Below are 12,889 nucleotides of genomic sequence, written 5' to 3'. Positions count from 1 at the left end.
CTCTCTAAAACCGAGACGCAAACTGGGGGCCCCGGTCACTGACAATTTTGTCCGGCATACCGTGTAGGCGAAAGATATGCTTGATGAACAACGCTGCCAGAACCTGTGCAGAAGGTAGTCGTGGAAGAGGCACTAAGTGAACCATTTTGGAAAAATGGTTGGTGATCACCCAGATAATGATGCAGCTACGAGACTTGGGTAAGCCCACCACAAAGTCCATCCCGACCATCTCCCAGGGCCTGTCCGCCACCGGCAGATGGTAAAGCAACCCAGCTGGCCATTGCCAAGGAGACTTGTTCTTGGTGCAAGAGACACACGCCCGAACATAGTCCGCGACGTCACGAGCCATATGCGGCCACCAGTATGTCCTCGTCAGTAACGCAGATGTCCTTTTGGAGGAACCAAAATGTCCACCCACATACCCTGGACGAGTGAGCCCAAGAGAGAACCTCCGGACGCTAACTGGATGGTACAAGAGTCTTGCCCAGAAACACAGAGTCAAGCGAAATTGGGGCCACAGTTCTCAGGCTCTCGGTGGGGACAATAAGCCCAGGCTCCTCTTCCTCCTCCTCAGATGATACAACGGAGCGAGAGTGAGCATCGGCACAAAAGTTCTTCTCTCCAGAAAGAAAATGGAGGGTGAAACGAAACCGGGAGAAGAACAAGGACCATCTGGCCTGGCGAGAATTTAACCGCTGGGCTGCAGGTACACCAAATTTTTGTGATCTATGAAGACTTGGAAGGGAAAACGAGCTCCCTCCAAGAGATGTCTCCACTCCGAGAAAGCCAACTTCATGGCTAGCAACTCCCTGTCCCCGATGGAATAATTCCTCTCTGCTGGTGAGAAGGTCTTAGAAAAGAAGAAGGAAGGATGCTTACGACCTTGAGCATCCTTTTGGAAATGGACTGCTCCAGCACCAACAGATGAGGCATCCACCTCCAATATAAATGGCTTATCTACATCGGGGCGATGTAGGATGGGAACGCTAGCGAAGTGTGACTTAATGAAGTTAAAGGCCTTGGAGACATCCTCAGACCACAATTTGGGATTTGCTCCCTTCTTGGTGAGGGCAACCAAGGGAGCTACCAAAGGTGAGAAGTGTGGAATGAACTGGCGATAGTAATTAATGAACCCCATAAAGCGCTGCACCGCTTTAAGAGAATGGGGTTCCTGCCAGTCCATCACAGCCTGTAGTTTGGCAGGATCCATAGCCAATCCCTGGGCGGAGATGATATAGTCTAGGAAAGGTAAGGACTCCTGCTCGAACATACACTTCTCCAACTTGGCATAGAGGGAGTTTGCCCATAGGAGGTCGAAGACTTTGCAAACATCTCTCTGGTGGGAGTCAATATCTAGAGAGTAGATGAGAATATCATCCAGATAGACTATGACCGTGGTGGAGAGCATATCCCGGAAGATGTCATTCACAAAGTCTTGGAAAATGGCTGGGGCATTACAGAGCCCGAAGGGCATCACCAGATATTCATAGTGCCCATCCCTGGTGTTAAAAGCCGTCTTCCATTCGTCCCCATCACGGATGCGAATCAGGTTGTAAGCACCACCCAGATCTAATTTAGTAAATACCCTTGCTCCCCGAAGCCTATCAAAGAGCTCAGATATCAGGGGCAAAGGATACTTATTCTTAACGGTAATGGCGTTAAAACCCCTGTAATCTATGCATGGACCTAGTTCCCCACTCTTCTTCTGCACGAAGAAGAACCCAGCCCCAGCAGGTGACACTGACTTCCTGATGAACCCTCTTGCCAGATTCTCTTGAATGTACTGAGACATTGCCTCCGTCTCTGGGAGAGATAACGGATAGACTCGACCCCGGGGAGGTTCATCACCAGGCAAGAGATCAATAGGACAGTCATAGAGGCGGTGAGGTGGAAGGGTCTCTGCCGCCTTTTTGGACAACAGGTCCGCATAGGGCCAATATTGCTTGGGGAGAGAGGATAGATCTGTGGGTACCTCATTATAGCAACATGAACGCATTCCCTCTGACACCTACCCCCACAAGATTCACCCTATCACAGAATTCTGCCTGAGGACCACTCGATATGAGTAGAGTGGTACCATAGCCAAGGTATCCCCAACAGGACCTCATCAATTTCCTCAGTAATGACGAGCAGAGATATTATCTCCTGATGGGATGGCGACATGGACAGAGTAAAAGAGATGAGTAAAAGAGATGGTCTGGTGTGTTATCTGTGAGGGTAGTGTCGACCCATTCACCACTCGTACCGTTACTGGTTGAGCTAGCATTACCAGGGGTATTGCGTGACGTTGAGTGAAAGCAGAAGACATAAAATTGCCCTCCGCCCCAGAATCCACGCAGAGCTCTACCGAGTGGGTGAATGAGCCTATAGCAATTGTCCCCTTAATGGACAATTTGTAGGCAAACGTCGCCGTGTTTAATCCTACAGAAAAACTATGGAGTATCAATAAACCCAAAAGGCGTAACAGGCTAAAAAGCGTAACAAATTTTATTAGATATCAGCACATAAAATAACAGACATGACATACAAGGGACACGTATAGTACATGTACGGCAGACAACAAACACTGCAAGTAACACCTAGAGAGGACAAGAGCAACAATGGTTTATGGGGGCATATCAGTCCATCATAGATACGTTAGTAAAGTGCATAGTGCTCTTAAGGGACATGCAAATCCCTAATACCGCCATATATGTTGATACTAATCAGACCTAAAATAGGTAATGGTAATAAAGCTTTGCCAATCTTACCCGAAAACTAGTGGTGCCAGTGTGTGTCCGGCGGCCCCGACGCACGATTCGAGTAATCTTCCTCGGGGGGTCATCGCTGTGTCTAGTGTACCTCCACCTACTACCACTAGATGCTGACGTTTCCTCGACCGCTGGGAACATCTGGTGGCAAGATGTCCTGACTGCTGGCAAACATGACAGACCTTGAGTGCACAAGCGGTCCGGGACTTAGATTCCGCTCATGACACTTCCATGGCCTCATGTGACTCAGGGACCAGGACCGGAGATTCCAGAGGTTTGGCAAAGGTGGGTGCCAGCCGAAACTTCTGCCTACACTGGGCTCTCTCTAACCTCCGCTCGTTAAGATGGAGGTCAATACGAGTAGAGACAGCTATTAACTCCTCCAGTGTGGCGGGAATCTCCCTAGTGGCCAGAGCGTCCTTCACGTGGTCAGCCAGCCCCCTCCAAAATATGAGGATAAGGGCTTTATCTGACCACTCCAGCTCAGATGCTAGGATAAGGAAGTGGACGGCAAAATGGCTGACCAAGGACAAACCCTGAGTCAATAGCAGCAGTTGGAGCGCCGTGTCATGGGTGACTCGAGGTCCTAAAAAGACCTTTTTCAGAGTGCTCAGGAACAGCGGAGCACTCTGCACCACATGATCACCACGCTCCCACAGCGGCGTAGCCCATTCCAGCGCCCTGTCCAACAAGACAGACACAATAAATCCCACCTTTGCCCGCTCTGGAGGAAAACGTGCAGCAAGGAGCTCGAGGTATATAGAGCACTGACTTATGAAACCCCTACAAGATTTACTTTCTCCAGAAAATTTTTCTGGCAGTGGGAGGCGAAATAATGTCGGAACAGGAGTGGCAGTGGACAAGGTTGCAGCCTAAACAGCAACTGCGGTTACATCCACAGCTGAGGTTGTGCATTCGAGAGCCGCCAACCTACCCTTCAGCTGCTGGATGTACCACAAGGACTGCTGTATGTCCGCCATTTACTAGCCAGACCCTGGCACTAGTATTATGTTAGGGCTGGCGGAATGCACCGAGTTAATTTGAGAGATGTTATTTGGTGCATTCGCAGCCCGGGGTCCACTGTGCAGAAGAGGACCTGCTGCTGGCAAATGTCGGACCTATATGGTGGTAGAAACTGTTGTGAGTTCTGTTTTTGGGCTCCCTCTGGTGGTTACTGATGGTACTGGGTGACTTGTCTTTCCTGGGTTTCTGGGTTCCACCTGTTCCATCAGCATATGGGAGTTTCCTATTTAACCTGGCTTTGCTGGCATTTCCTCGCCGGTTATCAATGTATCCAGTGTGTCTTGTTACCTCTGCTCCCTGCTACTAGAACCTTTTGGACAAGCTAAGTTTGGATTTTCCTGTTTTGTGTTTTGCTTAATTTGGTTTTTAGTCCAGCCTGCAGATATGTGATTCTCTGCTGCTGGTTGCTCTAGTGGGCTGAAATTGCTTTTCATGTACCATGAGTTGGCACATGAGTTCAAGTAATTTCAGGATGGTTTTTTGAAGGGTTTTTCGCTGACCGCGCAGTTCACTTTTGTATCCTCTGCTATCTAGCTTTAGCGGGCCTCATTTTGCTGAAACTGTTTTCATACTACGTATGTGCTTTCCTCTCATTTCACCGTCATTATATGTGGGGGGCTGCTATTTGCTGTGGGGTATTTCTCTGGAGGCAAGAGAGGTCTGTGTTTCTTCTGATAGGGGAAGTGAGATCTTCGGCTGGAGCGAGACGTCTAGGATCATCGTAGGCACGTTCCCCGGCTACTTTTATTTGTGTGTTAGGTTCAGGGTCGCGGTCAGCTCAGGTTCCATCGCCCTAGAGCTTGTTTGTATCTGTGCTTGTCCTTTTTGTGATCCCCTGCCATTGGGATCATGACAGTATAACCGGCCCACAAAGTGTTAATTGTATTGGCTGAAGTAGGAGGATAAGTAGTCTGAGGAAGTTTTTTTTTTTTTTTTCCCCTCAGAGTTTGCTGCCTAGCCTTATTGCAGCTTGGCTACTTCCTCCTCCTCTTAATCTTTGAATGGCTCTGATCTCAGCTGTTTATCATGGACGTCCAGAGTTTGGCTTCCAGCTTGAATAATCTTGCCACTAAGGTTCAAAATATACAGGATTTTGTTGTACATGCTCCTATGTCTGAACCTAGAATTCCTGTCCCAGAGTTTTTTTCTGGAGATAGATCTCGTTTTCTGAATTTTAGGAACAATTGCAAGTTGTTTCTTTCTTTGAAATCTCGCTCCTCTTGAGACCCTGCTCAGCAAGTCAAGATAATTATATCTTTCCTGCGGGGTGACCCTCAGGATTGGGCATTTGCATTGGCACCAGGGGACCCTGCGTTGCTTAATGCAGATGCGTTTTTTCTGGCATTGGGTTTGCTCTATGAGGAACCTAACCAAGAGATTCAGGCTGAAAAAGCTTTGTTGGTCCTCTCTCAGGGGCAAGATGAAGCAGAAATTTATTGTCAAAAATTTCGGAAGTGGTCGGTACTTACTCAGTGGAATGAGTGCACTCTGGCTGCAAAGTTTAGAGATGGCCTTTCTGAGGCCATTAAAGATGTTATGGTGGGGTTCCCTGCGCCTGCTGGTCTGAATGAGTCTATGACTATGGCTGTTCAGATTGATCGGCGTTTACGGGAGCGCAAACCTGTGCATCATTTGGCGGTGTCGTCTGAACCGTCACCTGAGATAATGCAATGTGATAGAATTCAGTCCAGAAGTGAACGGCAAAAGTATAGGCGGAAAAAAGGGTTGCGCTTTTATTGTGGTGATTCAGCTCATGTTATATCAGCATGCTCTAAACGCACAAAAAAGGTTGATAAGTCTGTTGCCATTAGTACTTTACAGTCTAAGTTCATTCTGTCTGTGACTCTGATTTGTTCATTATCATCCATTTCCGTCGATGCCTATGTGGATTCAGGCGCTGCCCTGAGTCTTATGGATTGGTCATTTGCCAATCGCTGTGGGTTTAGTCTGGAGCCTCTGGAAGTCCCTATTCCTTTGAAGGGAATTGACTCTACACCTTTGGCTATGAATAAACCTCAGTACTGGACACAAGTGACCATGCGTATGACTCCCGTTCATCAGGAGGTGATTCGCTTCCTGGTACTGTATAATTTGCATGATGTTCTAGTACTTGGTCTGCCATGGTTACAAACTCATAATCCAGTCCTTGACTGGAAATCAGTGTCTGTGTTAAGCTGGGGTTGTCAGGGGGTTCATGATAATGCACCTCCGATTTCTATCGCTTCATCTACTCCTTCTGAGATTCCTGTGTTTTTGTCTGACTATCGGGATGTTTTTGAGGAGCCTAAGCTCAGTTCGCTTCCTCCTCACAGGGATTGCGATTGTGCTATAAATTTAATTCCAGGCAGTAAATTTCCTAAAGGTCGTTTGTTCAATCTGTCAGTGCCAGAGCATACTGCTATGCGGGATTATGTTAAGGAGTCCTTGGAAAAGGGACATATCCGTCCATCTTTGTCCCCATTGGGAGCAGGTTTTTTTTCGTGGCCAAGAAAGATGGTTCCTTGAGGCCTTGTACAGATTATCGTCTTTTGAATAAGATTACCGTAAAATATCAGTATCCTTTGCCATTGTTGACTGATTTGTTTGCTCGCATTAAGGGGGCTAAATGGTTCACTAAGATTGATCTTCGGGGTGCGTATAATCTTATACGAATAAAGCAAGGTGATGAGTGGAAAACCGCATTTAATACGCCTGAGGGCCATTTTGAGTATTTGGTAATGCCTTTTGGACTTTCTAATGCTCCTTCAGTCTTCCAGTCCTTTATGCACGATATTTTCCGTGAATATCTGGATAAATTTATGATTGTGTATTTGGATGATATTTTGGTTTTTTCTGATGACTGGGAGTCTCATGTTCAGCAGGTCAGGAAGGTGTTTCAGGTCCTGCGGGCCAATTCCTTGTTTGTAAAAGGCTCAAAGTGTCTCTTTGGAGTCCAGAAGATTTCTTTCTTGGGGTATATTTTTTCCCCTTCTACTATTGAGATGGATCCCGTCAAGGTTCAGGCTATTTGTGACTGGACGCAGCCTACATCTCTTAAGAGTCTACAGAAGTTCTTGGGCTTTGCTAATTTCTATCGTCGTTTTATAACTAATTTTTCTAGTGTTGTTAAGCCTTTGACGGATTTGACTAAGAAGGGTGCTGATGTTGCTAATTGGTCTCCTGCGGCTGTGGAGGCCTTTCAGGAACTTAAGCGCCGGCTTTCTTCTGCTCCTGTGTTGCGTCAGCCAGATGTTTCGCTCCCTTTTCAGGTTGAGGTTGATGCTTCCGAGATTGGAGCGGGGGCGGTTTTGTCACAGAGAAGCTCCGATGGCTCAGTGATGAAGCCATGCGCGTTTTTTTCTAGAAAGTTTTCGCCGGCTGAGCGGAATTATGATGTTGGTAATCGGGAACTTTTGGCCATGAAGTGGGCATTTGAGGAGTGGCGTCATTGGCTAGAGGGTGCTAGACATTGTGTGGTGGTCTTGACTGATCACAAAAATTTGATTTACCTTGAGTCTGCCAGGCGTCTGAATCCTAGACAGGCTCGTTGGTCACTGTTTTTCTCTCGTTTCAATTTTGTGGTTTCATACCTGCCAGGTTTAAAGAATGTGAAGGCGGATGCTCTTTCTAGGAGTTTTGTGCCTGACTCCCTTGGAAATTCTGAGCCCTCTGGTATCCTTAGGGATGGGGTGATTTTGTCTGCTGTCTCCCCAGACTTGCGACGTGCTTTGCAGGAGTTTCAGGTGGCTAAACCTGATCGTTGTCCGCCTGAGAGACTGTTTGTTCCGGATAATTGGACCAGTAGAGTCATCTCCGAGGTCCATTCTTCTGCGTTGGCAGGTCATCCTGGAATATTTGGTACTAGAGACTTGGTGGCCAGGTCTTTTTGGTGGCCTTCCTTGTCGAGGGATGTGCGTTCTTTTGTGCAGTCTTGTGAGGTTTGTGCTCGGGCTAAGCCTTGCTGTTCTCGGGCCAGTGGATTGTTGTCACCTTTGCCTATCCCGAAGAGGCCTTGGACGCACATTTCCATGGACTTTATTTCGGATCTCCCTGTCTCTCAAAAAATGTCCGTCATCTGGGTTGTGTGTGATCGCTTTTCTAAAATGGTTCATCTGGTACCCTTGCCTAAGTTGCCTTCCTCCTCTGAGTTGGTCCCTCTGTTTTTTCAGAATGTGGTTCGTTTGCATGGGATTCCTGAGAACATCGTTTCTGACAGGGGATCTCAGTTTGTGTCTAGATTTTGGCGGACTTTCTGTGCTAAGATGGGCATTGATTTGTCCTTTTCGTCTGCATTCCATCCTCAGACGAATGGCCAGACTGAACGAACTAATCAGACCTTGGAAACTTATTTAAGGTGTTTTGTTTCTGCTGATCAGGATGACTGGGTTACCTTTTTGCCGCTGGCCGAGTTTGCGGTTAATAATCGGGCTAGTTCTGCTACCTTGGTTTCTCCTTTCTTTTGTAATTCGGGGTTTCATCCTCGTTTTTCCTCTGGTCAGGTGGAACCTTCTGATTGTCCTGGAGTGGACATGGTGGTGGATAGGTTGCATCGGATTTGGAGTCATGTGGTGGACAATTTGAAGTTGTCCCAGGAGAAGGCTCAGCAGTTTGCTAATCGCCGTCGCCGCGTGGGTCCTCGACTTCTTGTTGGTGACTTGGTGTGGTTGTCTTCTCGTTTTGTTCCTATGAAGGTCTCTTCTCCTAAGTTCAAGCCTCGGTTCATCAGTCCCTATAGGATCTTGGAAATTCTTAACCCTGTGTCGTTTCGTTTGGATCTCCCGGCATCGTTTGCTATTCATAATGTGTTTCATCGGTCGTTGTTGCGGAAGTATGAGGTACCTGTTGTTCCTTCTCTTGAGCCTCCTGCTCCAGTGCTGGTGGAGGGAGAATTGGAGTATGTTGTGGAGAAGATCTTGGATTCTCGTGTTTCCAGACGGAAACTCCAGTATTTGGTCAAGTGGAAGGGTTATGGTCAGGAGGATAATTCTTGGGTGGTTGCCTCGGATGTTCATGCTGATGATTTGGTTCGCGCTTTTCATAGGGCTCATCCTGGTCGCCCTGGTGGTTCTCGTGAGGGTTCGGTGACCCCTCCTCAAGGGGGGGGGGTACTGTTGTGAGTTCTGTTTTTGGGCTCCCTCTGGTGGTTACTGATGGTACTGGGTGACTTGTCTTTCCTGGGTTTCTGGGTTCCACCTGTTCCATCAGCATATGGGAGTTTCCTATTTAACCTGGCTTTGCTGGCATTTCCTCGCCGGTTATCAATGTATCCAGTGTGTCTTGTTACCTCTGCTCCCTGCTACTAGAACCTTTTGGACAAGCTAAGTTTGGATTTTCCTGTTTTGTGTTTTGCTTAATTTGGTTTTTAGTCCAGCCTGCAGATATGTGATTCTCTGCTGCTGGTTGCTCTAGTGGGCTGAAATTGCTTTTCATGTACCATGAGTTGGCACATGAGTTCAAGTAATTTCAGGATGGTTTTTTGAAGGGTTTTTCGCTGACCACGCAGTTCACTTTTGTATCCTCTGCTATCTAGCTTTAGCGGGCCTCATTTTGCTGAAACTGTTTTCATACTACGTATGTGCTTTCCTCTCATTTCACCGTCATTATATGTGGGGGGCTGCTATTTGCTGTGGGGTATTTCTCTGGAGGCAAGAGAGGTCTGTGTTTCTTCTGATAGGGGAAGTGAGATCTTCGGCTGGAGCGAGACGTCTAGGATCATCGTAGGCACGTTCCCCGGCTACTTTTATTTGTGTGTTAGGTTCAGGGTCGCGGTCAGCTCAGGTTCCATCGCCCTAGAGCTTGTTTGTATCTGTGCTTGTCCTTTTTGTGATCCCCTGCCATTGGGATCATGACAAGAAACGCACTCTGTTACTTCACAGAGATGCTGTGCCAGATGTCACTCTGAATCTCGGTGGCTTTTAAGCCCACGCCAGAGGATGCCCCGAGTCAGCAGCTGAGACCTTGGCAACTAAGAAATGCGGAACCCTGTTGACTTCACAGGAGTATCCAGCAACTGCCGAGCTGAAGGCAGTGTGTGGCAAATCAAACATACAATCTCCTCACCGGAGGAGCCGGTATTCTAGGGGCTTATTTCAGCCAGGGCCCTAAATCCATGCACACAATCTCCTCGCTGGAGGTGCCGGCATTCTAGGGGCTTATTTCAGCCGAGTCCCTGAACACACATGAATGTGACCACACTGGCGCATGCACATAACTAATTCTATAGTAGCGCATGACCGTGCGGGTCATGAGAGCCTTAAATAGCTGCAGCAAGTACAGGACCTTCCAAGAAGGACCAATGAGAGGCTGCTACAGAGCCTGAGCACCTACAGGACCTTCCTAGAAGGACCAATGGATTTAGATGCAATATCTCAACATGTGACCCTCGATCTCCACTGAGAGATCTTACTCTGGGCATGCTCAGAATGAGAAAAGCAGGACTTAGTCCTAGAAGCATCTGCTCGCCGCTGCCCAACACTGACTTCAATGGCAGAAGCAGGAAAAGCAGCAATAACCCTTTGTACAGAGTCAGACTAATCGAGACGCTGGGACTGACGTCTATGCTTAGCAGGCTCCACTGCGGCTGGAGAAGAATGGGAGACCGCAGTGGAAATGGCCTGAGATTCCCCCTGTGCAGAGGCGGGAACTCGTCCCCTAACACTTAGTACACCTAAAATAAAAAAGTAGGCTAAATGCAGTTCAAAATAGGTAAGAGGAGTACAGACGGCATTGCTTTTTTCAGTGGAGGACAACCATAATAAGTGGCTGACACAGTTAGTAGGCCAAAGTAATAAAGTGGGCTAAATGTCAGCCCAAAAAATGTTCATAAATAAACTGGTGGCATAGCTAGGTACAGGGGTGGGCTCCTCTGCTAAGTAGTAGACAGTGGTAGTTGGCGCAAAGTATTAACTGGTCTAAATGGAGGCCAGGGCCCGCCCCTGTATATTTTTACTATCATCTATCGTTTTAACAAATTTGCATTGGCAGTGCCATTGAAGAATTTAACAGCACAGACTACACAGTGGTGGAGCAGGGAAAGGTAAGTTTTGCAAGTGGTAGAGCACTGTTCGTGCTGGGGGGGGGGAACACTCTCTCGTGGGTGGCGGTACTGACACAGGGCCCCTCATAGTACGATGGTGTGTCTGACGTTGGTTGTGCACCACCACCATCAGAGACACTTCATTGTACTATGAGGGACCCTGTGCCACTGCCATTGCCCAAGAGTGTTCACACCCACCTGTCCAGGCAAACGGCACTCGCATGGGTGCTTGCGCCAAGTGGTGACCACGGCCCTGTGGGGGGAGTCAGACCATTTAGGGAGGTAGAAAAATGGCCTATGGTGGACATTCAGCTGCTGCAAATGGAGGAATTGGAGCAGTCAGTAAGAGGAGGCCAAAAGCAAGACATTTTTCAGGCAAGCTACGTGTCAGCAGGGAAAGGTGGGGCAAAATAATTTGAAATCCATGATTGGTTCATTTTAATGAAGGTTAGATCATCAACATTTCGGGTAGCCAGACGTGTCTTTTTTCGGTCAGTATTGAACCAGCAGCACTGAAGACTCTTTCTGATAGCACACTAGCAGCTGGGCAAGAGAGTTCCTGTAATGCATATTCTGCCAATTCAGGCCAGGTGTCTATTTTAGATGCCCAGTAATCAAAGGGGAATGACCTGTAAGGGAGAACATCGATAAGGGAGGAAAAATAGTTGGTAACCATACTGGACAAATGCTGTCTCCTGTCACTTTGAATTGATGCAGCAGTACCTGTCGTGTCTACGGTCATTGCGAAATCACTCCACAACCTGGTCATAAAACCCCTCTGTCCAACGCCACTTCGGATTTGTGCACCTCTAACACCTCTGCCATGTTGCCCCCTACAGCTTGTGTGAGAACCATCACCGCCTCTGTGTGCTGGGAATGCGTGAGCCAAACGGTCTACAAGAGTTGCTTGTTTGGTAGCCAATATTTGCTCAAGGTTCTCATGTGGCATGATATTTTGTAATTTTCAGTTGTATCGTGCATCCAGGAGGTAGGCCAACCAGTAATCGTCATCAATCATCATTTTGATAATGCGGGTCCCTTTTAGGATACGCAAGGCATGCTCTGCCATGTGGGCCAATGTTCCAGGTGTCATTTCACTGCTTGTGCTGGGTTGAGGAGCACTTTCTTGCAAATCAACATCACTTGTGGCCGGCAAAAACCCTGTACCTGACCTTGCAACGCCAACAGTTTCTATTGCCCCCTGAGAAGCATCCTCCTCCCATAAATATTCATCATCATCATCCTCCTCCTCCTCCTCCTCCTCCTCTTCGTCCGCCACCTCGTCCAAGAGACTTCCCTGACCAGACAATGGCTGACTGTCATCAAGGCTTCCCTCCTCCTCGGCTGCAGACGCCTGCTCTTTGATGTGCGTCAAACTTTGCATCAGCAGACGCATTAGTGGGATGCTCATGCTTATGATGGCGTCATCCGCACTGACCAGCAGTGTGCATTCCTCAAAACACTGAAGGACTTGACAGAGGTCTTGGAGCTTCGACCACTGCATACCAGACAACTCCATGTCTGCCATCCAACTGCTTGACCGTGTATGTGTATCCTCCCACAAATAAATGACAGCACACCTCTGTTCGCACAGCCTCTGAAGCATGTGCAGTGTGGAGTTCCACTTTATTGCAACGTCGATTATTAGTCGGTGCTGGGGAAGATTCAGCGATCGCTGATGGTTCTGCATACGACTGGAGTGTACGGGCGACCGGCGGATGTGCGAACAAAGTCTTCACACCTTCAGGAGCAGGGCTGGTAACTCCGGAAAATTTTTCTGGAAGCACTGCACCACCAGGTTCAAGGTGTGAGCTAGGCAAGGAATGTGTTTCAGTTCTGGAAGGGCTATGGCAGCCATAAAATTCCTTCCGTTATCACTGACTACCTTGCCTGCCTCAAGATGTACACTGCCCAGCCATGACTGAGTTTCTTGCTGCAAGTACTGGGCTAGTACTTCCGCGGTGTGTCTGTTATCACCCAAACACTTCATTTGTAGCACAATGCTGACGCTTACCACTAGCTGTTCCATAATGGGACAACACTGGCAGCTGCGGATGGAGTAGTCGTGCGACTGCGCTCTGTGGATGAGCTTTCACTTCTG

This window comes from Ranitomeya imitator, chromosome 2, assembly GCF_032444005.1.
Source record: "Ranitomeya imitator isolate aRanImi1 chromosome 2, aRanImi1.pri, whole genome shotgun sequence".
Classification (NCBI taxonomy): Eukaryota; Metazoa; Chordata; class Amphibia; order Anura; family Dendrobatidae; genus Ranitomeya; species Ranitomeya imitator.
This window is presented reverse-complemented; position numbering follows the sequence as displayed.